The sequence below is a fragment of the Halichoerus grypus genome, chromosome 8, assembly GCF_964656455.1.
Source record: "Halichoerus grypus chromosome 8, mHalGry1.hap1.1, whole genome shotgun sequence".
In the NCBI taxonomy this organism is placed as follows: domain Eukaryota; kingdom Metazoa; phylum Chordata; class Mammalia; order Carnivora; family Phocidae; genus Halichoerus; species Halichoerus grypus.
Genome location: NC_135719.1, coordinates 108,473,608 through 108,483,936, shown reverse-complemented (window position 1 = coordinate 108,483,936; position 10,329 = coordinate 108,473,608).

Here is a 10,329-nt window from a genome sequence, read left to right as displayed (position 1 = left end):
TTCCAAACAAAAAGATATATACACATATACATATACATATGTATTTATCTTCTTTTTTGTATATAAAAAATTGTTTTTAAAGAAGCAGAACCTTAAAAATAAGAAAAGGCCATATCTAGACCCCCAGTAAGTAAAGCAGATAGGGAGACAGGTGCTTTGGCTGGAGGGTTGGGGAGGTGCATGGAGCCCGAAGCCCCGAGGCACCTCCCCCAACTCTGGGCCAAGGGTAACACAGAGTGAAGACCCCTTCTAGGTTACAAGCATGGGTGAGGTTCAGTTGGATTTGACTTTCAGTTGAATTCTGCACCTGCCAGAGTAGCCGTGATAATGTCCAAGCTTGGGCTGCCCACGTCTCTGCTAGCCATGCTGGAAGCCTTCCGTGGGGTCATCCAAGCTGGTGGCGGAGGCCAAGCCCCTCAGAGGCCGACCAGACCCAGCAGCCTCACTCCAGGGATGACGTTTCTTGCTGGATGGAAAAGGATTTCAGGATATGAACACTTCTTTTCCACCACCATGGCATGTCAGTCAAACTTACTCCATCTGCACAATGAATATCAGAAGCTGTGGGACTCCAGATACCAGGAACAAAGAAACAAATTGGGAACATTGTGCGCAAAAAAGATTTTAATAAAGATTGAACTGGCTCGGTGCTCGTAGATTCTGCCACTCTTCTTATTGTGATCTTGACAGTGATGCAGGGCAGGAATGAAAAGGCTGAGCCTGAGGCGATTCGTATTCCTAGCACTGATGGGTGAGTGTCGCCTACATGGTGGCTGACAACAGAGGTGCCTTTGCAAGCAGGCTCCAGGGGCACCTTCCACCCTCAGCAGGTCTCCCCTCTCTGCCCCCACCACCCAGCCCCACGTGGCCCAGGGCCCCAAGGCTGAGGTCTCAGTGTACCTGGGGGAGCTTGATGAAAGCAGATACCTGGGCCCTCGGTCTTCATTCAGTACCCCTGGGGCAGGGACCTGAGGAAGCTGAGTTCTCACCAAGCCCTCTGCACATGCCTGCCTCCTGCACAGTTTATCTTTTATTATGGAAACATTTAAAAATATATAAAAGTAGATAGAATAACATCACAAACCCCCATGTATCGACAGCCCAGCTGCAGCAGGTCCCAATATGGACAATCTTTTTTTTTTTTTTTAAAGATTTTATTTATTTATTTGACAGAGAGAGACACAGCGAGAGAGAGAACACAAGCAGGGGGAGTGGGAGAGGGAGAAGCAGGCTTCCCACTGAGCAGGGAGCCCGATGCGGGGCTCGATCCCAGGATCCCAGGATCATGACCTGAGCTGAAGGCAGACGCTTAACTGTTGAGCCACACAGGCGCCCCCCAATATGGACAATCTTGTTTTGTCTCTAACCATCTCCTTCCTTTCCCCTTATATTAATTTTGAATCAAATCCCAGACATCACATTATTTCATCCATAGATAGGTCAGTATGTATGGCTAAGAGATCAGAGCTTTTTTTTTTTTTAAAGACATATCCACAGTATCAAATCCCACCTAAAAAATGAGCAGTAATTTCTGGGTGTTTCTTACACAGAGTCAAGTGTAAGGACCATGGTCGTAAGCTCTCTTGTCCAAGTGGAAAGTCACTTCCTCAGCCAGCAGGAGCCACCCTGACACATGTTGGAGGAGGATGTGTGTTTTTAAAGCTGGCAGGAGCTCTGCTTCTGGAAATCCACACTCACAAGAGGAAAACAGCACAAAGTCAGGCTGATGACATGCATTGCAAAAGGGTTCCTGGCTCTTAGGCCTAGGAATCTGAGAATCTTGTAGTAGAAGCCTTCTGTTTCTTTTTCAAACAAATTTTGTATTTGAACCTAAAGGGCAGAAGGAAGCAGCCCTTGAGTTTCCTAGGAATAGTCTTTGGGGCTACTAGTATGACGTCACTCTGCGGGCTTCCTGAAATGATGCTAGCTTTCACATGTCCAGTTAGGAAGCCTGGGTTTGATTCATGGCTCTGCAGTTTATGTGCTGTGTGGTTTTCTTAAGTGCGTTATAAGATGAGGTCCTTTGCCCCAGTTAGCTCACGGGGGTGTTTGCTTGAAATAATGACAGTAGTGACCATGCCTGGTTACATACCTGCTGGAGTCCGGGGACGGTGTGGTGATGCTGGTCATGTGCTCCCCGACCTGGCTGTGCCAGGCTCTAGTCATGGTTCCTTTCTGGTGCTCAGCAGGGGCCAGCTGGGCTTCCCTGACCCCCAGAGCCCCCAAGGCTGGTGGGCAGAGCTGGTCCTGCGGGGACTCTTACCTTGCTTGCCCTCCTTCAGGAGCCCTCTACAGGGTGTGGGGTGACTCTCCCTGGCCGACTGTCTTGTCTCTTGCTGGTGAAAGCACTGCTGCCGATCCACGACGGTCTCCTCAGGAGTAAGACTGGTTTGGCCCTGGCTAACCTGGCATCCCTCGATTCCAGCAGGGGATAGGGAACGAGGCAAGGGAACTTTGCCAGTGGAGAAGCCTGCATGAGGAGACAGAGAGATGCCAGGGCCTCCTCTTGCTGTCTCTCCTCAGAGGCAAGTGGTGTTCAGTAGTAAGTGACCAGGTAACTGGGCTCACCTGTGTGGAACGCAGTGCAGTGGGGCCAAAGTCTCAAAAGTCTCTGATAACAGGCTCTTCCTCTCAGCAGAGGCCTGGCTGTGTCTGGAGAGTGGCCAAAGGAGTAGCTGGGGACAAAGGTCACTTCTCTGCCTCCTTTTTAATGCCTGGAGAGGCCAAGGCATGTCCGCCAAGGGCCCAGTCTGTCCGGAAGCTACTGCTTGCTGACTGGCTGGACGTTCTATCCCTAGAGCCAAGTACCGCCCCCCCCCCAAAAAAAAACCTGGTGCTTCTGAGGAGGTTCATGAGAGCCTACTGGTGCAGCTCAGCCAAAGATGTCTGGTATCTACCTGGTGAGTCCTAGTCATGACTTTGGGGGGTTGTCAAAGAGGAGGCAGGGCATGGGGGAGATGGTCCTGGCTTTGGAATCAGTAGATCCCAGGTTCCATTCCCGGACAGTGGAGTGGGGGGGAAGGCATATCAGTTAGTACAACGATAATAGAGGGAAGTTTGATGACATCACTCAAAATCACAAATGCACATATCCTTTGATCCAGCAATTCCACTCGTGTAAAAGGACATATGCACAAGGAGGCTCCCTGCAGTGTGTTTGTAGTGGTGGGAGCTCGGCAACATCTAAATGCCCATCAGTAGTGGTTCTTCCATACGGCAGACTCTGAAAAAGAATGAGGCAGCACTATGCATTTATTGCTACAGAAGGATCTTTAGAGATATTATTGAGTGAAAAAGGCGAAGCTGAGAAGAGTGTATAGTATGCTATCTTGTGTGCTTTATTAAAAAGATTCCTTGTATCTGCAGGGAATATGTATGGACAAGTAGCCAGAAACTGAAAACCCGGTTTATCCCTGGGGCGGTGACCTGGGAGGGAGCTATGTTTTTACTATAAACTCCTTTATAAAATTTGAGTTTTGTACTATTTGTCTGTATTTAAAATAAAGTATATTTAAATGAAGTCTCTGATATTTATGGGCTGTGTGACTTTGGGCAAGTCACTTACGTCTCTGAGCCTCCTCTGTAAAATCCGATGAGATTTACGTCACAGCATTGCAATAATGATGGGAATTAATGGATAAGAAGTGCCTTGTGCGGGATGTGCACATGAAGGGGATTCAGCAATTGGAGCTTCCGTGGTTGTTTATGATTCTGTTTAAGTTGTTACCATCTGGATGCCAGGGTGGGGACAACAATCTCAGGCTGGGAGCGACGGTGACTGGAGAGACCGTGGACACCTCAAGGGCAAGGATAGCCTCCTTCTCATCTTCGTCCCCTCCACGCCTTGGGCACCTCCACGCCTTGGGCATCGTGGACCTGGGCAGATTGGGTTGTGCTGTTCCGGAGCTGCCTTCTCCCGGCAAACCCACGAGTAGCTGAGACTACTCTTTCCACTAGAGGGCGTCAGCTGCTGTGTTGTTTCCCTTCTCGTTTCTGGAACCTCTTCTTGGGCTGCCAGAATGTGACAGGAGATTTGCCAGGGAAAATGTCTAAGGTGACCTTTTCCTCCTGATGGTGGCTGTGAATACATTGCTTATTGGTTCTTGTTAGGCCTGGGGGATTCCTACTCACCAATGGTGCTGTAGGAACTGGCATAACAACCCTGGGGATGAGTGTGTGTGTGTGCCTGTGTGTTTGCATGGGCTTGCACGGTGTACATGTGTGCACACACGTGTGTGAGTGTGTGCTGGTGTATGTGTGCATACATTAGGCTGTGTGGTGTGTGTTTGCATGCATGAGCATGCATGGTATACGTATAGATGTATGAGTGCAGGGCTGTGGGTTGCGAGTCCTGGGTCAGTTAGGGGTCCTCTGCCCGGAGGGGTCCTCTGCCCTGAAATGGACTGAGCTGCTGCTGTTCTCTGCCCCGAGCAGTCAGGCTGTAGGACCCATACCTTACATTTGGAGAATGCCTTATATTCCCAGATCCCTCCTTCTACCCTGGAGCACTACTTCTCCCTGGTCCTGTTTATCCGTCATTTCTCACCTCCCGCATGGCTTTCTTAATTATCTCTCCCCCAAACAGGAGAAGGAAGGAAACCCCAAGAGAATTCCATGCTCCAAAAGCTTTTCTCTGTAGGCCCTTGCTGGTGCCGGTGCTGGTGCTGGCCAGGGCCCCCAGTAGGCTGTGTCTGTGCCCTCTGCCTCCACCTCCCGCCTCACAGCAGACGCAGAGGGGCTAGAGGACATTTTCTCTCAGGAGCCTCTCGGTGACGTCTTCATGGGAACTCACAGCTCCTGGCTCTAAGATCAAGTCTCCAAGCCTAAGCAATGGCTGTCAATTCCAAGGGGAATGAAGAAATGGTCATGGCCTTTGCAGGCATTTCTAGGTGGGGGAGCATGCTGGGAATAGCCCCAGGTTCTGACTTGTAGCTATCTATGACCCCTGCCATTGGCTAAAGAGTTGTGGACTGGATGGCACTTGGAGTTTGTAATAATGATGATGATAATAGCCACGAACACTCAAGTGCATGTCCTATGTGTCAGGCACTGTTCTAGGTGCTTTGCATACATCACCTCATTTAATCTTCTGAATACAGAGGATTCAATACCTTCCTGGATGTTTAAGACCCCACTGGGTATTACCCCTATTTCACAGAGAGGGAAATGGAGGCACAGAGATGGGATGTGATTTATCCAAGGACAGACACATAGCTGGTATGGGGCACAGCTAGGAACTCAACTCAGGAAATCGAGCCCAAAGCCCTAGTGATTTGAAGCCAGTCTATTCAGGCTGGTAGTCCTTCTTCAAGGCACCCGGATGGCGAGAAATCTCATTTTCAAGGTGAAGGAATCTAGATTCCAAAATAAATACAAAATGAATGTTTTGTATTCAGTTTCCTAGGATCTCCACAGTCCTGGTCAAGGAATTTCCCATTTGGAATAAATTTGAGAAGCAAAGCACCTTGAATATGTACCCGAATTGGGGTTGGGGGTGCATGCTGGGAGCAGAGACCCTTTCCTGCTCAGGAGCCAGGGTCCCGGGGGCAGTGTCTCTAAGGTACAGCTGAGACCATGGGAGGCTGCGGAGGCCTTCCACACCTCCTCCAGCAGGAGAGGGCCCGCAGCTCTCCCCTCCGGGGCCTCCACTGGCTGCAGGGAGGGGTTGAGAGGAAGCTTCCTCACTCCCAGTGCAGGTAGTGGAAGTGGGTAGGAAGCCGCTGCAGGCACTTTGGCTGCTGTATTGGCGGTTCCTTCTAATTTAATTTTATTTTTTTGAATCAGTCCCTCAAACGACCAGGTTTGCTGGCTTCCTGCTGCCTCTCCACGGAACCCAGCCTTTGAATGGGAGACTGAGTCTGAGCAGCCTCAAACGTGCCCTGAAGGTGAGAACTGCAGCTCATAAAAGCACCTTTCAGAGCATTAAATTCCTCTGCTTCTGAGTCTTTGAACCTGGAGTGAGCCACAGGTTGCAGCCCAGCTGGAGATGTGTGATAAAAGAAATTGGCCTGCCTAGAGTCCAGTGGGAGCTGACCAAGTAGGAGAGTTTGATAATGTGAAGCCGGGCCTGAAATGGAGACCCCGGCGACTCCACAGCATGGGTGGACAGGAGGTCACCTCGCTTTCAGGACACCCCCTAGTCCAGTGACACCACTTCAAGCTCCTCCAGACTGAAGAGAGGCAGTGAACCCAGATAAAATAACCTGAGCATGTCTATGTAATGGACCCGGGTGCCCCAATGGTGGGGTTGGACACTGTGTAGACAGGTATCCTGGAGCCTGATCCATCCGGGCACAGGGCAGGATGGTACTTCCCAGTCAGATGTGGCCGTGTGAGTTTCTCTGGCGGAGGAGAAGTGAGCTGGTGGAAGCCACATCCTTCTTTCCCACGGCCGGGGCAAACATCAGTGCTCCCGCTGGGGGCAGATGTGCCAGCCAGGGTTCCAGAGTGTGCTATATGGAGAAGAGGGCCCAGCTGACATGTGATGGGCATGCAGCTGAGAAGTTAAGTCTTCGTGGTTTTAAGCCACTGAGATTTGGGGGGTGTCTGTTAATGCAGCATAATCTAACTAATACATACATGGATAGGCAGATCGATGAACTCTGACTATGGAGTACTTGGCTAGTGTGTTATGTATCCCAAGCAACAAAATTTATTAACCTAGTTAAAATACCCCTAATTTCCAAAATTGAGTCTTTGTGGTAGGCACTGCACGCGTCATTGCAAGCCAGTGGGGAGGAAATCTGGCACGTGGCTCTGAGCCTGCTAACCCCCACCACTTATTCTCCCTGGCTTAGAGACTCTCCGTAGGTAGGACACCCAAGGACTGTGACGGGTCAGGTGCTTATTTATAGTTCTGTAATGAGTCAATGGAAGCAGCTACATTTTACCCTCATCTATTAAAGCTGCAGAAGCATATCAGAGGCCACTTGAGTAAAAGAGAAGCAGGTCCTCTTAATGCGTGGGTCTCACATTCGCTACACGTTAGAATCACCTGGGAGCTCAGAAGCCGCACGCCCAGGCCATGCCCCAGACCAACCCGGTCAGAGCCTCAGAGGGTGGGCCAGCACCAGCAGCTGACAAGGCTCCCCATGTGAGCACTATGCAGCTGGCTGAGAGCCACAGCCTCGGGGGCTCCTCTTCTTCCACTGGGGACCATATTTTCTCCAATGTCCTGAGATGGTCAATTTGCAGAATTCTACTGTCTACATAGAACCTTGTGTCTCAGGCTGCAACCGACGTTGGACTGGAGATTCACTGAGGTCTCTCCTTAGTGTGAGGGCTCATAGCTCAAAGGGGCTCCTGGAGTCTAAGACAGCCAGCCATGGTCCCATCCTAGCAGGATTTGGGGGGAGACAGGCCTGGATTTGAGGCCCTACCCCACCCCTCCCTGTAAGAGTTCTGCAACCTGCAGCAATGTGCTTGACATCTCTAAGCCATCTGCAAAGTGGGTAAGCTAATGTCCGCCTTATTGGCTTAGCACAATAGTCTCTGCGTAACTACTGGCTGTTTATTATTTCTCCCAGGTGACTTGTCTTGAGTGATGAGGTAGGTGAAGTCACAACAAATTCCATCTGCTGCCTTTATCCCAGTCCACTCCTTCCCTGGGGCATGGCACCCCAACTCCCCAGCTGCCTAAGCTGGAAACTTGGGAGGCATTCCAAACTCTTTAGTCTCTCCCTTAATTGCCACGCCCAGCCCATCATTAACCATGATGACTCTACCCCCTAAGAATCTCATAGATCAGGGGCGCCTGGGTGGCGCAGTCGGTTAAGCGTCTGCCTTCAGCTCAGGTCATGATCTCAGGGTCCTGGGATCGAGCCCCCGTGTCGGGCTCCCTGCTCTGCAGGGAGCCTCCTTCTCCCTCTGCTTTGCCTGCCACTCCCCCTGCTTGTGCTCTCCCTCTCTCCCTGACGAATAGATGAAATCTTAAAAAAAAAAAAAGTTCTCCCTATTCCTACTGCCACTGCCTTTCACCCCCCACCCTGTGGGTTGTCTGCACTAATGCAGTAGCCCCTGGTGGGTCTCCCCAGCTCCCCACTTTGATGCTCCTCTAATCCTCTTCCCAAAATGTAGTTAGAGTGATCTCTCTAAAATACAAGTCTCCCTACCAAATATGAAAGCAAGTTTTAAAGTCATAAATTAAAACAGTGGGAGTGCTGGTGCATGAATAGACAAACATTATCAATGGAAAGAAAAATAGAAAGTCCAGAAATAGACTTCAATATATAGAGGAAGTTTATATATTTAAAAAGTAGCATTTCAAATTAGTGGAGGAAAGATAGATTACTCAATAAATAGCATAAGCACAACTGGGTAGTCAACTTTGTACAGAAATAAAATTGGATCCATACCTCATACTTCATACAAGGAATGGTAAAAAAACGAATCAGGAAAGGTACTGGAGAAAAACAGTATATCTCAAAGTGCAGAGGGCCTTTTAAAATATGACTTAAAATCTAGAAGCCAAAAAGGAAAAAATCAAGAAATTCACCTTAAATTTAAAAAATTCTCTATGGAAACAGTTACCATAGGCAAAATCAAAAGACAAACAAACTGGGGAAAATATTTGTAAATCATATCGCAGACAAAAGGTTAATTTCCACACTATGCAAAGAGCTTCTACAAATTAATTAGAAAAAGACCAACAACCCAATGGTGAAATGGGCAAATATATGGAGTGATGAAAGGAGAATACAAACGAATATTAAACATATAAAAATCTGCTCAACCTCACTCAACTAAGCGAAATGCAAATGAAAATGACACTGATATTTGTTTTCACATATTAGATTGGAAACTATAACAATGCTGATTATATAGGAATTGCTGAGATTGTAGGGAAAAAAGCACCATCATTCATTGCTGCTGGTCGTATAACTCTATGGAAGGCACCTCGGGAAAAAGTAGCAAAATGACAATGATGCCTGTGACAATTAGTGTCATTTGTCAACATGGAAAGACTATTGTACCCAGTTACTTAATCCAACACTAGGTGTTGTCATGAAGGTATTTTGTAGATGTGGTTAACATCTACAATCAATTGACATTAAGTAAAGGAGATTTGTCTTGATGATGTAGGTGGGCCTCATCCAATTAGTTGAAAGTCTTAAGAGCAAATACTGAGGTTTCTAGCAGGAGAAATTCTGCCTCAGGACTGAAGGATCAGCTCCTTTCTGTCTGAGTCTCCAAGCTGCTGGCCAGCCCTACAGATTTCAGACTCGCCAGCCCTCACAACCAATTCCTTAAAATAAGTCTCTCTCTCTCTCCTCTGTAATCTACTGGTTCTGTTTCTCTGGAGCATCCTGACTGATGTGCTATCCTTTAATCCAGCAACCCTACTTTCTCACTTGTGGGAACCCTTGCACACAAGGGAATGACCCATGTACAATTTATTTCATCACAGCACTGTTTGTAACAGAAAGAGTGAAGGCAACCTGCGTGTCCATCAGTAAGGGGCTGGTTAAGGAGTCGTGTTAAGCCATGGAGTGGAGCACTGTGGAGCCATCAAAGAGTATGAGGCAGTGATATAGAATGGTTTCCAAAACTGAATGAAGAGAAAAAAGAAAAATACCACACGATGAGGAACGGTGTGCATACTATGCTCTTGTGTGTGTAAAAGGCGGGGGGATATTTCGGTGTTTGTAAACATATAAAATATCTTTAGTGGGCACCCCAGAAACTACCACTGAATGCTTCCAGGGCAGGGCAGTGGTGGCTGGGGAACAGAACAGGAGGGAGACATTCCACAGGCCCTTTGTTTCACAAAACAAAACCCCTCATGTCTGATTGTATCACTCCCCAACAAGGACAGCAATGATCCTGTAGGCGGAGTCTCCATTTTTCATCCTGATTTATAAGGTCCTTTACCACCCTACCTCTGCCTCTATCCCATCCCTGCCCCTGACCCCCACCCCCATGGCTCCTTATTCTCTGCATTCTCCATACCAGTCCCATATTTACTCATCTCCATTCCTTAAACTCACATGCTCTCTCTTGCCTCAAACCGGGAATGCCCCTGAGGCTCTCTCCACAGTTCCTGTCCTTTGTCCTTCTGGTATTGTTCCCTTTCTTCCTAGGGACCTGGATGGCATGGCTGGTGTTTGATGTTCCTCTGCTGTGAGCTTGGCTTCCTCAGGGAACCCAAGGATGAGCACCGAGCTCTGCCCACTGGCTTCCTTTGGGCTCTGGACCTGTACAGCCGTCCTTATTCTCCCTCTTGCCCTTTTGGGGACCCCTGGTCCCTGGGCTCATATCATTCAGGCTAAGAGAATCACAAGACCCCCCAGAGGGCCTGCTGGGGCATCTCTGTTTTTCTCAGGTGGGTAT